Genomic DNA, 18497 nt, shown 5'->3' on the forward strand with positions numbered 1-18497 from the left:
ATAGTGAAAATAATACCATGTGACTCAGATGACCAGTCACATAGCATGAAAAAATACATAGCTAAAATGTCAAACAAATAGTTTGGAAACAACCTACAGTCTAAAATATGTTCCCAGAAAGTCTCTGCACACCCTATGCATTGTAGAAGTAAAAGTGTGTGGGAATAGCTCAGAAAGCTTGGACTTTTTTGATGGGATGGGTCAAGTGGTTGAGGGTCTTAGTTCTGTTAGCTGGAAATTGCATAAATAAGAATATTTGCAATAATCTTTAGATCCACTCTATAAAAATAAAAAAGCACATATAATAAACATTTCATTATATTAATTTTTAAATGGTATAAATATGAAAATGATTTTCCCAACTCCATTTATGGTGACAGAATGCTGTAAACTGCATTTCAGTTGAATAATCTCTCTGTGTTACAGTTGAGTAACCTCTGCTGAAGCCAATGTTTGTAATATTTCTGTCTGACTAGCTGAATGAATAGGGTGGCAGAAACGTAGTCACCAGATATAATTTTACCTGACACTTGTGTTTTGTTTTAAAATCACCATTGTGGAGACCTGCTCCTGGTCTGCCAGGAAGATTTTTTTTAAGTTAAACTGAAGTGACTGACTTCTTTGCAGATAGCTACAGGCTGCATTTCCACATCCTAATACTTTCAGGGGTGAGAAGCAGAGCATTTCCAGAACAAGGTGTGGGATTGATTAGTTGCCAAGCCTTCATTTTCACATGGGCCATTCTTAGTAGCTGAAGGGGATTATGTGAGACTCAGGATTTAACATCACTACAGTCCATCTGACAGGAATCCCCAGAATGAATGAAACTCTAAACCTTTTTAACATTTGGTAGTATGGTCACTATGTTCTTCCATTATATTTTGTCAATTGAAAGCCAAATAGCCATAAGTTCAGCCAGTGATACCTAATGAACAAAACCTCCATTACCTGTATGATCCAAATGGAGCAAGGTAGGTATTAGACAGGTAGGTATGAATGTTAATTCATTTATGATCAAATATATAGTTTTAACTAGAAGACAGTGTAGATTTATTGCCCCTTTGTCTCATTGTATAGTGTATCCTTTCTGATGAGCTTGAGCCTTGATCCAAAACCTAGTTAAGTCAAAAGGAAAAGTTCTCATTGGAACACGTCTTCAGCTCATGTAAATTGTCATAGCTCTATTGACTTCAATGAAGTCATAACAACATACCCCAGCCCAGAATCTTCCCCGTTGACTTTCATGGCTTCAGATCAGAGCCTGATTCTACAATCAATAGTGCACAGGTGGAATTCACTGGGGGTCCAGATAGGCAACATAAATTCTGGGATCAACGCTCATTGATTAAAAAAATGCTATCTTAAATCTCTAGCTCAATTTTTGTAGTCCCCAAATAGTAAAGACATTTCCCTCCTTGCCTCTTCACATCTAAACAATCCTGAAAAGCTAGATTATGTAAAGATGTACAGTACCATGTACAAGGTAAAAATATCTGGGTTAACTGATAAATGAAGTGTCCTGATCTGTAAGTGCAGCAGCACAATTCATATTCCTCCAGCAATATATCAAACAGTTACAGATTATGTATTCTTTATGCCATGAAGTATCAAATATTTTTAAAAACCCACAATTTTTCTTAGTGAATCATCAATGCTCAGGTCATATTTACTTAGGTCCTAGTATACTTTCATACATTTTAGTTATTATGGTTTAACTTGTTCTTTGATTTCTACTAAGGATGAGTGATGGAGAAAAGATGAAGTAAGCTTTGAACATTTTAGGAAGCTGAAGTGAGAACTCATTTCAAACTTCAGCTTTCAACTTGGAAATTTAAATATTAGCAGTTAATATTTTTAACAAGACAAGGTGGATAAGGACCAAATTCTGTTGGTGAGGGAGACAAGCTTTCGAGCTTACACAGAGCTCTTCTTCAGGTCTGGGAAATTAACTCGCTCTCATATCCTTGGACCAACATGATTATAACAATACTGCATATAATTTTTAAAAATAACATTTTAGCTATCTTTGCACATTCTTGGTTCATTCAGAACCATGATCATAAAGTACCTAAGCACCCCAAGAAATGTGGCTTGCAGTATTTTTGTCCTGCATGACAGCAGGAGGTATTGGAAATCTCACTAGATTATACAATTCCCAGCCTAATTTCCAGATCAAGGAGGTCAGGATAAATTCAGAGAAGTATCTCTCTCAGCTGGAAAGCTGGATAAACTTTCTACTGCCTTGTACATTCTGCAGTCTTTGTATCTACAGTATATATCTGTGCAAAAAGTGTAAAATGCTGCCAAATCAGTAACATTTACACCTCTGCATTGTTTTCCTCCCACTTTATCAAGCTGTAAAAGGCTATTCAAGATGTAGAGCAGCGGGGAATGATTCCTCTGGAATTTTGATGAAACTATAGGAAAGAAAAGCAATTTAGACAATCAGAAAATGAGGAAGACCTTATTTAAATGACTACTTATAATTAGCAGAGAAGAAATTACTAGGACAAATGTGAACATAAACAAATCAGAGGTTTTGAGTTATAAGTCCCTGGATATTTCAGAGGACTGAGCAAACGTATTCATCCCTTTTTTGTTTTGAAGTATTGGAAAACTGGAGAAGAGAAATTGTAGAGCATGACACGGCAGCCTTTTGAGAAAAGTCACTGGCCACAAAGCCCCAGTGGAGCTCTGGAAATGAATTCTACCTTAAGGAGATACAATTCTCCCTGCAAGCACCCAGTGTGCAAGGGAAGTACCTGCTCTGCTCCACACCTTGAGGTGTGGAAGTGCATTTCCTCCTCCCCACATTCCCATACAGTGCAGCTGATTGGTATGTAGTGGGAGAGATGCTACATCTGTCTCCTCTCTGCCCCTTTTGGGTTGTTTTGAAGCTTGGGGTACTAAAAGAGAGAAGTCACTGTGCTAGGGGAACCCACAGACTGCAGCTATAGCTACCTGCTGAACTGGGGTGGTGTGTCTGGAGTTTTACCAACCACATGTATAACATGAAGCAGTCAGGGACATTCTATCTTCTAGATTCTAAATAATGGAACCATGTTCAACTGTGATGAAGTAGAGAAACTGCCCGCCAGCACAGCAGGAGCTAAAGAAAGCCTCAAAATAAAGAATTACAAAATGAGTGTATTAAGAGAAAATGATAGATGCAATATACTTGAATAGTAATACAGCATTTGTTACAATGGCTCATATAATCTTACTCAGAATTAATTCTGGTTGCGTTGGATATATACGCTGTAATGTGGAGTAAATACTGATTCAATGATCATGCAAATTGTTTTATGAGATGTCGAATTATCAAAGGGGGGCAGTGAGTAGTGGGTTACTGCATAGATCCATGATTGCTCCCTCCAGTAACATCTTTATTAGTGATAGAAGAGAAAAAATGAAAATATGCAGATGGTACTAAATTGGGAAGAGTTTTGAATAACAATGGGAACAGAGAAACATTAAGGAATCAAATGCTGACATTAGATACAGGGGCACAAATGTGATTACTTTTTTAAAAATGCAAGCCAAAATGTTTGGGAAGAAATTATCCAAGCTACAGATATTCAATGGGAGGGGGTAAACCTGGAAACTGGTAATGCCATAAAAAGACTTAAGAATGATAATGGATAACAACAGATATGAGGCCAGTGCAACACTGGGCTGCACAGACACAGACAATTGGTCAAGAGATAGGAAGACAATAGTCCCTTTCTCTATTGCTTTGATATTATCACACCTAGAATTTTGTGTTTGGTGCTGGCTGCTTCATTAATGGTAAAATAGTGACCAATTGAAGGGAGTTCAATGAAAAACAACAAAAATGGTGATGTGGTAGGAGGGAATGGTTGACATTAAAAGATAAAGAGTAAAATACATATTGCTTGCACTAAACCACGAATGACGAACCTGATAGTCTACAAATATCTGAAGTCAGCCAGGAGGAAGGGGAATTTTGCGTAATAAAAGAAGGCATAAAAAGGAGTAGAGCGATGAGATTAGTAAATGGAAAATTTAGGTTGAACAAACAGGAAGAATTTCCTGGGAGCAAGATTTATTTTCCTGGGGAATAATTTTACAAGGGAAGTGATAAAAACTATAAATCTGTGGAAATTTATATGAAATTGGACAAAATTCTAACACCTCCCTCAAAGAAACCCCACAATCTTCTAGCGATGGATTAACTCTCCTGATAGGCATATGGCTCATGTTTAGATTCTGATCTAAGTTACACAGCTGTTCTGTTAAAAATCACCAACATTACAAAGTCTAAAAATATTAGATCAGAATGAGTTTCTATGAATTTATGGTTTGAACCAAAGTGAACTTCTAAATATTTTGAAGTTGTTCTCATTACAAAATAAAGTAAATATGTCTTCATCATATCATAACATACACATTTAAAAACTAAAAAGAACTGCTTCTCTGCATATTGGGTATCCCTAGCTTTGCCCTGCAGTAAATATTCAGATTGAATTCTTGCATGGGGTTAGTGGACATAGAGTTTCTAATCTATGAATACGTTAGAATGCCAGTATCCTAAATTGTCATGTCTTATGAAATGGCTTTTCTCCATTTACTGAAAATCCAGATTTAATTAAATGGAGTTTCCTCCAACCCTTTTTTAATGGACACAGTGATGCCATATATACAGCACATATGAATTCCATGCACCATAAAGATGCACTTTGCCAAGGAAGAACAAGTTTGGTAAGCTTTAATTTTTAAACATTTCTGCTGGGTGGGCTATGTCACATTAGATCAATCCAGAACCCACTGGCCAAGTGTCCACATGACAATCACACCATCATTCACACTAAACTATACCCTTGGTCTCAATCATCATAAAAGCCAAGGGTTGAAAGGTTTGAAGACTGAATTAGTGGTTGGCATTAAGATAAGAATCTGCCAATACCTGCTACACCACAGCTTGCTAGAATTTTCCCTGGTATATAGAATGGATGATATCTGGGGTAACAGCTGACAAATATTCACTTCTTATAACACCTTTAGTACTTTTCATTCAAAGTGAATGATATCAAGGTGCTTTACAAAGCAAGGTAAGTAGTGTTGCTGTCCACATTTTACAGATGGGGAAATTGAGTTGTTTGAGTTCACACAGTGATCAAACAGCAAAGCCAGGAATATCATTAGGCTTCTTGGGCCAGATCTTCACTTGGTGTAAATTGTCATAGCTCTGTTGAAGTTAATGGAGCTCGGATAATTTACACCAGCTGAGGATCTGTCACCATTTCTCCTAGTCCAGTGCCCTCATCTACTAGATCATGCTGCCTCACTTACTGGCTTCTTTGTACATTCCTCTGCCCCCGGATGCAGTCTCTAGGACAACACGGAAAAGCTCACATTGCTTCTGCCTGCACAGTATTTGTTCTATGGATAAAGAATCTTAATCTCCAGAACTGTCGATCCAATACCTTACACAAGCATTGAAATTCCCAACAACAAACCCCCCTACGTTTCTTAACTACAAAGGACAAATTTTTATTTTATTTCCTTCTGTCTTTTCAATATGCTTACCGTCACAGAAATGTTTACATCAACGAATTGGGCACAGTGCTACTGATGTGAATGCCTAAGCCAGGTAGCTGTGGAAGCAGGAAAAAAAATATCTGGAAACAGTTTACTACCTTCAGAAATAATTGTGGAGCTGCACAGCAGCCTGGATGGTAGGGGCACTCACAGTAATTGGCACTGTTAGACATTCAAAGTAGATATCTCTTTTGGAAACATCCTATTTTTCTGCTGAAATGAATGGTAAAACCTTTGTTATTTAGGAAGCCAGATGTTAATTTGTTATGAAAAATAGTCAGCAATTTGTCTGACACTTGACGGTTGCCTGGCATGATAGAGACAACCCTCTTTTTCTTGCTGCAGGCAATTAAAGTATGAAGCTGATATCTCCTCATTATTTCACCTTCTAAGAACATAAAAACATATCTGGGGACTTTTATTTTTCAGCCCAGGCTCTCTGATAAAAATCAAGAAGATTTACAAAAGTCATTTTTAAAATAAAATATTGAATTCCTGTTTAGCTTGACAGGTCAACAATCATTGGAAAGGAAATACCAATAATGACTGTTGTCATAACAATATACTATAATTTTTAGAGCTACTCCTTAGCATAAATGTTGTTGTTTGTAAGTTTTCATGAGAATAATAATAGATGTGGACAAAGATATGGAAAAAGGTGGACTAAATTGTACCTTCCAGCTAATCACCTCAAGAAGCATAACTTGATTCTATTAGACTTGGCATTGAAATACACTTTTGTACACACACCCCAGGGAATGATCTGTTGCAGCATGCAGAACAAGCATTGTTACAATATTAGATTTACAATAAAGTAAATTTAGATATCTATAAATTAGAAATATTGCCCTCTTCTTCCTTGTAACAATCAGACCTTTCACATTATCATCATCCACAGTAAATCCTAAAATGAAATGGACTACTGTAGAGCAGTGAGTTACCCAGTGGCAGCATCTCATCAACAGCAACTGGCTGGCAGCTTTCAGGATATTCATCCACAGGGAATGAGTTACCTTTCCCTTGATGTGATTGGCATTCTGCCAGGTCTGCTCTCCAAATGAGATTGAAAAACTAGACAAATAAGTACACTGATTTCCAGTCTTAATCATATAGATGGCACTCTGTTCTCACTTGGTTAGTACTAACCGCTAGCAGGCAGGCCAGGCACAGAAGTGCAAGCTGTCAAGTGCAAGAGAAGACCATGACTCAATAAGATAAATAGATAGGAGTCTGATGGGACCAAATGGCTCAAGCAATTGGCAAATGGGGTACAGAGCCTTTCAGACACTGTTTTGACTTGGGTCAATATTCGCCATATGTGATTACTACTTGCTGGCAGTTCTCAGACAAATGTGAATAGCATTGGTGGGGGCTTCCTGTTGGGAAACTATCACTTTGCAAGACCTAAAAGCGGTAGCAGAGTTAGCAATACCTGGGTTCCTTGCTCACAGTCTTACCGGTGAGGTTAAAGATGAAGTGATTTTGGAAATCTCTCACCACTAGTAAGGCATGGCTCATCCAGATCAGTTCTGAGGTACATTAGTAGGAGGCTGTGCAGATGTTAGTTTCTTCCCCTGCTGTGGGTAAGCAGAAAACTTCAGTTTCCAGTGCTGGTAGCATGTTAGCATGAATTTAGCACTGCCAAAACCTAAGAGGCAAAAAGGAGTAGGATTATTGACTGACTCCCCCTATACATTCATTTTTTTTATACTAGGAATAAGACAGACAACTACATAAAATCTGCTTGGGGGAGGCAGTAGAGGCATAACTTAAGCATTCCCCATAAACTTTCCATTTTTAATTCAAACAGCCCACGCCCTATAACCTCTAGTAGCAGGCTGTATTAGAGGGCATGAATCCATTTCTATCAGCAATGTTAGAAAATGGCTTTTGTTAGACTGAAAAACAACAAGAACAACTTTCCAGGAGAATAAATTTGTGCTTTGCTCATATTTCCAATGATTGCCGAATACAAAAGACCAGACTAAGAGTGACCCAGAAACAAGAAAAGTTTTCTCTCTCCTTTCCTGTGACATTTGTAATTTATAAAAAAAATTCCATTTGGATAATTCCACTGGAGAATTACTATTCGCTCTAGTGACCATTTAATGGATTATTCTGCAGAGGACAGGAAAATATCAAGGTTTATCTGCTCCATTTCCAAGCCACAGGATCTGCTGTTTCTGAAGGCTGGGAAATAGAATCTGAGCATCTCCAAGAGTAGCACCGATTTAAATCATTCCTCCCCGCCAACCACAAAAAAATTAAACAGACCAAACAAATCCACACTTATACATAAAATGTCACTGTTCAACTATGATTCCCTGACTGTGAGTATGTGACGGTGTTCCCCAGGGTGACACCTGAAAACTGTGGGAATGCTGTGTCCTCTTCACTTTCCAGCCTTGAGTATCCTTCACAATGCCTTGCTAATGACAAGCTGCAAGCCCCTCCAGGAGCTGTTATCACCTAGCTAGATCACATGAATGTTAACCTGGGTTGCTTCCCACTCTGTGATGCTGTAAGCAAGCTGCACTTAGACAGCCATCTACAGGCAGAGACACACCCAATTTAGTTATCTGAGTGCCTTTCTAGCCACTAATGAACTAACAATAGAGAGGCACCAGCCAATTATCCTCCCACAGTTTGTAAGAACTGCACCAAAAGGAGTCTATCCCTAAAATTATATTAATATGTCTGATCCCCCCTCATTGTGGGGAAGACATGCAACAGCTTTTGTTATTGAGCTAAGATTTCTAGACACTCCAATTTGGGACCACACTGCTTGAGATGAAATATTAAACAAGTTTATTAACTATAGAAAAATAGATTTTAAGTGATTATAAGTGGTAAGTGTAAAGAGATTAAAAGATGTTACCAAATGAAATAAACATAAGATTGCTGTCTAAGTTCTACACACTAACAAGTTCTTGAATTAGCAATGTCTCACCCTTGTTATCTGGTACAAGCAATTTCTTAAACACAAGCTGGACAACCTTCCCTGGGACTCCCCCTGGGACTCCCCACTCCCTTTCCAAGTCCTTTTGTCTTCCAGATGACCTTTCAGGTGTTTAGTTGAATGGTTGTGAAGGTCAGTGACGATGTCATGCTCCCCCTTTTATAGTCTGTTTCAGCTTGCTAGAACAGTCCATGTATGTGACTTGGCAGCTGCTTCCCATTGGCCAAACAACCCCATTGCAAATGTGCTTCCTACAGCAAAGTCTTCACTGTAAACAATTCCTGTTAGTGGAATCTATTCTTGAATGGTGAGAGATAACCATGAATGCTGTCTGGCCATTCCACTGTTGTGCCTGAAATGCTGTTTGTGAGGGTTTCCCACCTTGCAACATGTTCTAGTAGCATTTACAACAATATTTTATAACTTCACATACTATGGTAGCATATGCAATCCAACAGGATACTATTGTTCAGCAGATCAATACTTTTAAAATAATACCAAGAAAGGTGTACCTTGAACAGAAAATATTATAATTACATGACATTGATGAATATGGAGTTTCTGCGGTGTTGTTCTTAGACACAGGGTATCATAGAGTATAACAGAGAATCTAGCTTCAGCAAATCTGGTGATGGCTTATTAAGCATATTATTCAGAGTACATATATTTTCAATGGCACTGTGGTAAGAATACTAGAAATAAAACCTTGAGTTTTTTTAATCGCTATATTATTCAATCTTAAATCTTATTTCTGTTATTTCAGAACCTGTAATCTTTCTTTTCCCCTTGCCAATGAAATACATTTACTAGCTTGCAAGAAAATTTAGAAACAAGCATCCATTATGTGCATGTTCATTTGTTCAGTTTGATTGTTACCAAATAATAAATTGACTGCCCTATTTATTCTTCAGAATCTCTAGAGACAACAGGAGTTTCTTTCATTTAACCACAATGAGGTACAGACAGTACATGTAGGTTGCTATGAACTTTACTAATCCCACTCTGAAGACAGAATCTTTTAATTTAAGGCACCCTCTACTCTTAAGTGTTAGAAAGAACATGAAATAATGTGATATTATTAATCTAGAATGAATGGGGAAAACAAATTTAAGAAATTGTATTATCATCTCTGAAAAACATCCCATTAGCTGAGGATATTTTATTCCTGTAGTGACTTGAATGTGCTCCACCAGAAGATGCCAGTCTTGGTCCATAAAATGAAGATTCTAGTAACTATATTTCAGTAAATTCCATTATAAGGATTTCAGTGGAAACTAAAAACATAGAGTTCTAGTGTCAAGAAAAAAGGCAATTAATGAACTCTGAAGGTAGAACACAAAAACTCCAGAACAAGCATAGGACCATAATGAAAACTGGAAATAAGATTAATCACTCCTTGCTGATTTTCCCATTGATGTAATAGTATTGTTCCCATAAAGAAAGAGGCAGGAAATGGTGACACTTATTGAAGTTATTTTTTTCCTTACCTTGTCTTCACTTCTGTCTTTTTTCCTGTTTTTTTAAAAATGGATGTGGAGTAAAAGTATATGGTACATTACAACCTAAGGGAATACACTTGTGTGCTGAAATGCAATAGCTTTGAGTTCTTGAACCAGTCACTATACAGCTGTATCCAACTGTCCATTGTGTTAGCTGTGTAAAATGACTTTTTTTTCTTCATATTAAGTTATAGAGTATCCCTTATTTTGTATCAAACTGAAGGATACCCTCAGAACTATATGTTCTGTAACAGTTTGGATGTGAAGCAAACCCATTTTCAACTAGACAGATACACTGCTTATGAGTGGCTGTTTTATAGCCATACCATAAAAAGCATTTGATATTGTCTGTCTGATTTTTTTTTTAAAAGTCACCTTTGTCTCATAATGTATAAATTCTGACTATATTTAGACTATAAAACATTGTGGTACAGGATCAGGAACAATCGTATGCTAAGCCAGTGTCTCTTCAGCTGTTTAGTTCTGCAGACCATGCCATGTGGGTCTCGTGGACCTTTCCCCTGTTCACAACATTTTTCATTCTGTGGAGTACTAGGAAGGGCTGCACTATAGTCTGAAAACTACTGAGCTACACTCTGAGTACAGTATGTCTGGTACCAGTGTTAACTACCAGGTGCCCAGGTATCAGTATAAAAATCGGTATATCTAGGTACCTGGAACTTTCTGTGTTTGGGACCCTCTCATGTAGGGTGTCATGGAGTGTGACTGGAAATGTAGTAAAATGCTGAGAGCTTCAGCAAGCAGTATCAGCTTTATTCTGACATTATTCCAGTACCCAGAGTATCCCAGCTACCACGTGTAATTTAACTGATTTTTAAACATTTTAATATTCATTAAAAAAGAACAGATTTTCACTAGAAAAAGGTTTATGAAGAGATTATCAGAAGTACATGCTTTCTATTTTCTCAGAAACATGATATGCTAGAAGAAAATGAATCTAATGAACTGTACTGTAGAACTTTTATGCAACTCGAAAGGCTAGGAAAATAGCAGTTGATTAATAAAGGAATGTCTTTATTATTTGGGCAGAGGAAAGTTAGTCCAAAGATTGTGGGTATATTGATGCTGAAAGCAAACCATTGTCTTTAAAGGTCCTGTGAAACCTTTGTCTAAGCACTTTGTGCAATCAAATGGCTAGATCCAGCCCCAGATGAATGGGCATGAAGCCCTGTGTAACCTGGGTCAGGCCAAGTTAGAACTTTGATGGGAGACAGCCAAAGAGCCGCAGGTGGCACTTGTCTCTCTGAGTCAGTGCTGAACTAATGGCCCCATTGTGGTATTCAGGGATGCTGCACTGCTGAAGGGGCTATTTTTCAAATGAGATATAAAACCAAGGTCCTGAGGACTTGTGGATATGGACAGTCCTAAGGCAATTTTCTTAAGACCAGGCAGGGATGGCAATCCAATTCCCTAAACAAATTCCTACTTGGATTTTTTGTCTACAGATTTCCTCCTGCTGATTCAACTGGATACAATATCCACTGGGGAGTTTTGATAGGCTTAATCAAAGCTTCTAAAGTGCCTGCCAATTCTAAGAGAGTAGGGGCTCTGCAAGTCAAACAATTCTGTATAATTGATTTCAATGGGACAATTCAGGGAGTAAGATACTAGTAAGCATAAGAATAAGTGGCAGAACCAAGCCCTTTATTCTACATCACTGAAAGTCTGGGAATCCTGTACTTGACGGTTATGGTGTTTCTCCAGATTTATACTGAGAGAGCAATATTTGAGTTAAATTTTTAGTTTAATTTGGATGTAACCACATGCATCTAAAGCAGCATCAGTATTTACATGTTCTTCAGGATGGGTAACTCCAGATCTTCTCCTTCTGCATGAAGCTGAAGAGCAGCCATTGTATTTTCCTGGTCTAAGGTGGAATAAGTTGAGCAGATTCTGGGCACAAGCACTGTTTCAAGTGATACATATAGCTGCATTTAAAAAAAAAAAAACGAATGCCTTTATCATCTCTGTTTCTCAACTTGTTTGCTATGACTCATGTAAATCATCCAAACTGATCTGTTCACATCTCTTTGTTGGAACCAGAATTGGGGCACAAGTCTTTGCACCCTGCAGACCTGATTTCATTCTGTGGAGCACAGATTTCTTGTTTTCTTCCTTTTTATGCAGGTTCACAATTTGAGTCAGATTATGGTCCTCCAGTTTAAATATGGACAAATTTAAATGTGAATGATACTAAAAGAAGAAAATAGTTTAAAACAGAAAGTGAAGAGGAATATCATATCCTACTGGAACTCAAACAGCCCATTTTTAAGGCGCTTAAAGGCTCATGAAAAATGTTTACTCTTTGTCTTGCATTTAATTTAATCCAAAACTCCATTTCACTGCAATAAGCAGGCAGATGGCTCTGAACTCTTCCTCACAGCATTAATTTCCATTTTTATCTACCCTACTGAAACATTTTTGCCTAAAAGTCTTAATTATTGCTACGATTTGCATCTGTTTAATACTGTACAGCATACTGTATTTACATGTTGGCTTTGTTTTCAATTATTTTCTTGAAGTTAATAGTCCTCTATACATCTAGCTTTATGTTTGTTGTTATTTTGGTCTCTCTTCTGTGGTTTACAGGAAGTGTCCTCACATGCCATTCTCTAATGTGATGATTAAACTGCACTTCCATGTAAACTGGATCTACGGATAGTGTAACTGGCTCAATGAGTATTATCTGCAGAGAAGGCTGCTAAACGGGTGGCATAGCTTTCAATAAGAGACTTTATGCCAGCAAAAAGGAGGCATGATTGGAAGATTCTGTGTGTGGCTGGGATAGACCTATATTATGCTGATTCCTGCCTGCATTTTGGCCACTTATGACCATTTGCAAAAGGCATAATTTAGAGCAGTCTCCATAGTGATCTAATCTGGTGCAGAGAAGTCAGTCATACATAGATTTAGCACAGGATTAGGGGAGTTCAGAGTGGTCAGTAACAGTTTATATAGGAGAGAAATACTATACAGGACATATATGCCAAATGTTCAACTTACTGCTTGATACTGATCAGAAAAAATATAGGTATCAACAAATGAACTGGGAGCAGAGAGAAATCCCATTTTCTCCCAAGTAATATTATCAAGATGGAAAAAAAAAAAAAAAAAAAGAAAAGAAAGAGAAGCAATGGGTTCATGAGAAGCACATAATCACCAAAACTCATTTCACCCATTTCACACACCAGCTTAAGAGCTCTGTGCAAGTCAACCATGCCATAGGATACAGCCCATATTTTTATGAACACAAGAAAATAGATGTTTTATCTGTATTTTAACTCTCACATTTTAAGGAAAGATAACTGCTCCCAAAATATCTCTGTTGGCATAGACCGGACCCGATTCTTTCAACTTCACATCCCTCAGGTTCCATGAAAGAAAGTATGTTTATGCAATCAGGCTACTAACTGTTCCTGATATGAAAGAGAAAAAGAAAACCTGAGTATAACTCATCTGCACACTGTGTGGGTGGAATAAAGAAACTGCAGAGACAAAAACCTGATGGAGAATAAGAGACTCGCCTCTTCTTACACATCTGAACTCTAAACACAGAATGCTGAGCATGACTGCGCATTATCCTATTGACTAACATATACATCACTGTCAGTTCATGGTAATTACACAGCAAACAATAGGGCTTCACACAAGAAAAGTGAAATGACAGATCCTGCTATTGCAACAGCCTGAAGTCTGATTCCTTATAAATGTGGTAGTACAATGGATAACACTTTTTCTCTTCTGGTGATGCACATTTTAACCCTAGCAAAGATATCAACTTCTTGGTTACCATGAATCTTGGATCCTATTCTGTGAGTTCTGTACTAATTCAGATTTTACAGGGTGGCTTGGTAGAGAGCATACCATGCTATATGGCATGCAGTTAAACAAACAATATCAGGCCATGAGGAACTGAAGATTTTGTAGAGGAGATGTTCTCAGGCATAGGAGGTGAGATTCATTGCTCATGTGTAACATGTACCTGCCTGCAACATGCAAGTTGGAGAGCCTGAGATTTTCCTCTTCACTGACCTGTCCACTCTCTCTCACATCAAATCTAGGTTTTCTTTAATATTCATTTTTTTAAAAGACAGGAAATAAATATTTTTAATAACTTTTAAAAAAAATAAATAATTTTTAAAAATTTAATTGTACTTATTTAAAAGAATACTCTTAAAGTGAGTTCAAACAGCAGTGCTCAAGAATTATCTGTCCCTTCTCTGTTCTCTTTACTGTGGTTGTGGCCGCTGTGACAATGACACTAACATTTCAAAGACGTAAAGGACAGTGGAATGAAAAACAAGAGAAGATTTTAAAGAGATATTACAACCACAATAAGAATGGATGCCAGCTAATATCTAGAGACAGATATACAACCTCCCCATAGTCATTTATAGCACAAAAGTCACAGATTTCTGCCACTGTGTAGAATCCTTTGCAGGATTATTGCTTTTATCTGACTAAAGTTTTTTAGTAGCTGTAAAAACAAGGATTCTCACTTAGCAACATATTAGATACAAACTGTGATATCAGACACTGGTAAGGAATTGCACAACACGTAGTCACCCTTAATGGAATCTACAACATCTATGTAGTTGCAGCACTAAGAGTCCTGTGATATTTGAGGCAGTGTTAACAGCCTGAGAAATCGTGTAAAAGCAAGAGACTCTGTTGTAAAGCCTAGAAATCAGGCAAATATAGTCCCAAATATATATAATTTACAATTATGGAGAAAAGCGATGTCATACTCAACTACCAATCCAGGTACTTTAAAGAAGAAGCAATACAATGCTTAGGGAAGGAAGTGCAAAGTGAGGGTCACCTTGTGTAAAATGGTGGGTGAAAGGCTTATGACACCCACCATCTGCCCAATACTCTGAATGGCATTCTGGAAACCACTATCTTAGGCTAAAAGTCCACAACAATATGGTCCCACTACTTGGTGTTAACTGAGTAAGCCCAGAAATAATGCTCCACCAATTGAAGCTGATTGAGCATTAGATAGTATAGAAATGTCTGCACGCAATTAAATGCTAATCTCTCATCTAGCAACTCCCACTACTTGCTCTATCCTCTGGTAGCCTCATGTATTTCTTGCTGCAGATTCCCCAATACAAGACAATCTGCTTTCCTGTTCCAACAATTGACAGGAGCTCAGTGTTCCTCTGGGCCTCATTCATGCTGGTGATTCAGAAATGGCAAAGCCATTAGGATAGGTTTGGGGATACAGCTTGAGGGCTAATGAGTGCTTAACCTACTACTTGTAGAATTGCTTTGTATGTTAGGAGGTATTTCACAATTCACTGTCAAAACTGACCAACATGTTATGAAGCTGTAAGGGACCCTGGGATACCTACTCTTGCAGCACTGCACTACACATAAATCATAGCAGTGCACTGCATGGCTTGAAATGTGCACCAGCCAGGTGAAATGGGGTGAACACTGCTGGTTTTAGTTATATCACTATGACTACGTTGATATGAAATTACATTGTGTATCAACAAAGCCTTAATTATTTCTTTGTCTTCCCAACTCTTCCTACCTGTTTGTCTCACATCACACTCTAGTATGTGTTTGTATCTTAAAATATATTTTGGTGTGGGTCCTAAGGTGCAGAGCAAGTAGTGGGTGGCTGTTGCCTGCTTATTCCTCCTGGCATAATTATGCCTCTAACATGACAAAATCAGCAGCAACTAGCTCTTTGAGCTCTTTTAAAAATGCTGATTAAATGCCCACCCACTTAACCATGCCCACACCGTGTCTAATTGCTGTACGATGATACCTAGAACAGTCTGACTAAACATTACTTATGAAAATCGCGGGGCATCTGAAATTGCATTGACTCCTTGTTGGAGTATTCGAAAGAAAACTCAAGCCAGCTTATGTCCATTTCAGCCACATTAATGGAAGAGGGGACTCAGTTAATACAGAAATATTATGCCTCCTGTTAAAAGCATATTAAATATATCTGTCCTGCGCTTGCTTTTATAGTTGCACATTTGTGGATCTGTTTTCTATCTAGCTTTTGCATCTATACTATTTGCCCATTGCGCAAATATTAAAACAAACATATTTAAACATACTGATACGTGGGGATGAGGTAGTGGGGTAAGAACATTCTCCTTAGGATTTCAATAGAACAGATCTGGTTCCAGTTCTGTATTTCTTGTGCATCCAGTACTCCCATCTAAGGCAATCAAAGTGTGGAATGCACAAGGAATGTAGGACTGGATGCTAAGTTACAACCAAGCACTAGAGAGCTCTGAAAATGAAGGTCAATTATAACATTTCTCCTTCATTCTTTAAATGAGTGTCTTTTCCCACTTTTTTTTCCTGGAAGATTTTATGCACATAGCTTTTGCAATTCTTATGTGTGGCATGTTGTGTTTTTATCTCTAATATGACATTATTCTATTGTACAGAGCAAAAGCAGCACAACCAGACTAATATTTTTAAAGCTAATGAGCCACTGATTAGTATCTGGTTAGCTGCAGTTAACAAGATCATAGAATAATAGAAACATAGAACTAGAAGGGACCTTGTGAGATCATCTAGCCCAATCCCCTGCACTCATCTGACAAGTGCTTGTCTAACCTGCTCTTAAAAATCTCCAATTATGAAGATTCCACAATTTCTGTAGGCAACTTATTCCAGTGCTGAATTAAGATGTGTTCCCTTCCAATGATTGATGATGATTAATTAATTAATATAATCCAGACTTCCTTCTCATGTGGACGGTGAGCCCTTCCTGTTAGTTTTATAACAGTTTACAGTTGATGTGCATGTGGACTCAAAATAAAAGTTTACTAAATCTATTGCTAATGTTTTTTAACCTCTATGATATGTGTGTGCACAGCATGGATAGAAGTGGATTACACGGGTCAGAGGGTGAAATCCATTCCCCCTGCACAAGACCCAAATAACTGGGTTTTATGTGAATGGAGTGTGGAGGATCCCATCTCTCAAACCAACACCAGTGAATGCAACGCTTCCCACTTTCTGCATACCTGCTATTTGAGGAATTGAAGCCACCAGCTTTATATGGGGCATTGGGGTCGTTTGATCAACATAAACACTTATGCCATGCATGCTGCCTTCACCCTGGCCTGTACCTAATCCACCCACATCGTAGCCTTTGGTGCTGGCCTATGCAGGGCAGTCATAGAGACCTGCAGGTAACCCTGCGCTGTTACTCCATTCACCTCCATCACATTCAAAATGGGGATTGCAAACAGTGGAAGGCCTCGCACTGGCTCTCCGCACTATCTAGTTACCAAAGGATATACTTACTGGATATTTAACCCTAGTTTGTTATTAGATTATTTATTGGTTGCCATAGTAACTATTCTATATTGAATGGTACAGCCTGAACTTCCATATATATGGTCAGACTGCAAGTTAGGAATCCGCTGGGAGTGTTTTTAAAATTTGAGAGTTTTTTGGGAAGGCAGGGCTATTCTGGGAGGGGCAGAATGAATTCTGTAGTCACATATTCACATTTTTAAACTCTTCTTGTAATGATGAGAAGAGTTGTGTTTTTCAACTCTCTCAGCTGATATTCCTATGGTATTAATTTGTCAAAAGAAATGTTTTAATCCATTTACTGTGAGGAAAATACCACAATACAGGGTGAAAAAACACATTCATTATTTAATTCCTTTTGTATTTCTGAACCAAAATTTCTGATTCTTTGTATTTAGCAAAAATTACATTACCTTGAAACCTGTACTTATGAGGTCACCTTATTTTTCTCAAAGTCCCAACTCCAGAAGCCATGTGATTATGTGAGAATCTGAGCTCACCTTAAAAAAGGTTTCTAGCCTTCATGATTGTACAGAACAGATTGAAAATGTGATCCGTAACACAGAAAAAATTGAAGGTAAGAGGAACCAAATGTTTTTTTTTTCATTCTATCTAAAATCAGTGGCAATCAGCATTTTGCTTTATCAGGTCCATGGAAGAGGCATTCTCCTGGAGAAGCTAGTTTAAACACACACATTACTTATGCCGGATGGATACATCCCCCTGCACTACAACACACACTAAGGACACACACACTAGTGTACACAGTGTTGGTGTACACACTACAATCACCCCTGCTGACAAAACTGACGTTTTTGGAGAAAATAAAACCACCTCAACGAGAGGTGTAGGGCTTTTGTTGGCAGAGCTAGGGCAATGCAGTGTCAGTGTAGGCACTGCGTCCCCTTGCAGGGGTGGAGGAGCTGTCATGGAGTGGTGAAATTGACAGGAAAGCTGGGAGGCTGGTTCCCACTTCCAGTTGCTGCAAGCCCGGGGCAGCTGGAGCCTGGGTCTCGCTGGGACCAGAGGGGACAGGGTGGCAGGTGGCTGCTGCCCACTGTCAGCCGGGCTGCGGGCAGCTGCCCTCTGGCTTCCCAGGACATGGGTGACTACCGCCCAATTCCCAGCTATGCACCAGGACTGGGCGGAATGTG

The sequence above is a fragment of the Emydura macquarii genome, unplaced genomic scaffold (assembly GCF_026122565.2).
Source record: "Emydura macquarii macquarii isolate MOO-44397 ecotype Brisbane River unplaced genomic scaffold, CSIRO-AGI_Emac_v2 contig_383, whole genome shotgun sequence".
In the NCBI taxonomy this organism is placed as follows: Eukaryota; Metazoa; Chordata; order Testudines; family Chelidae; genus Emydura; species Emydura macquarii.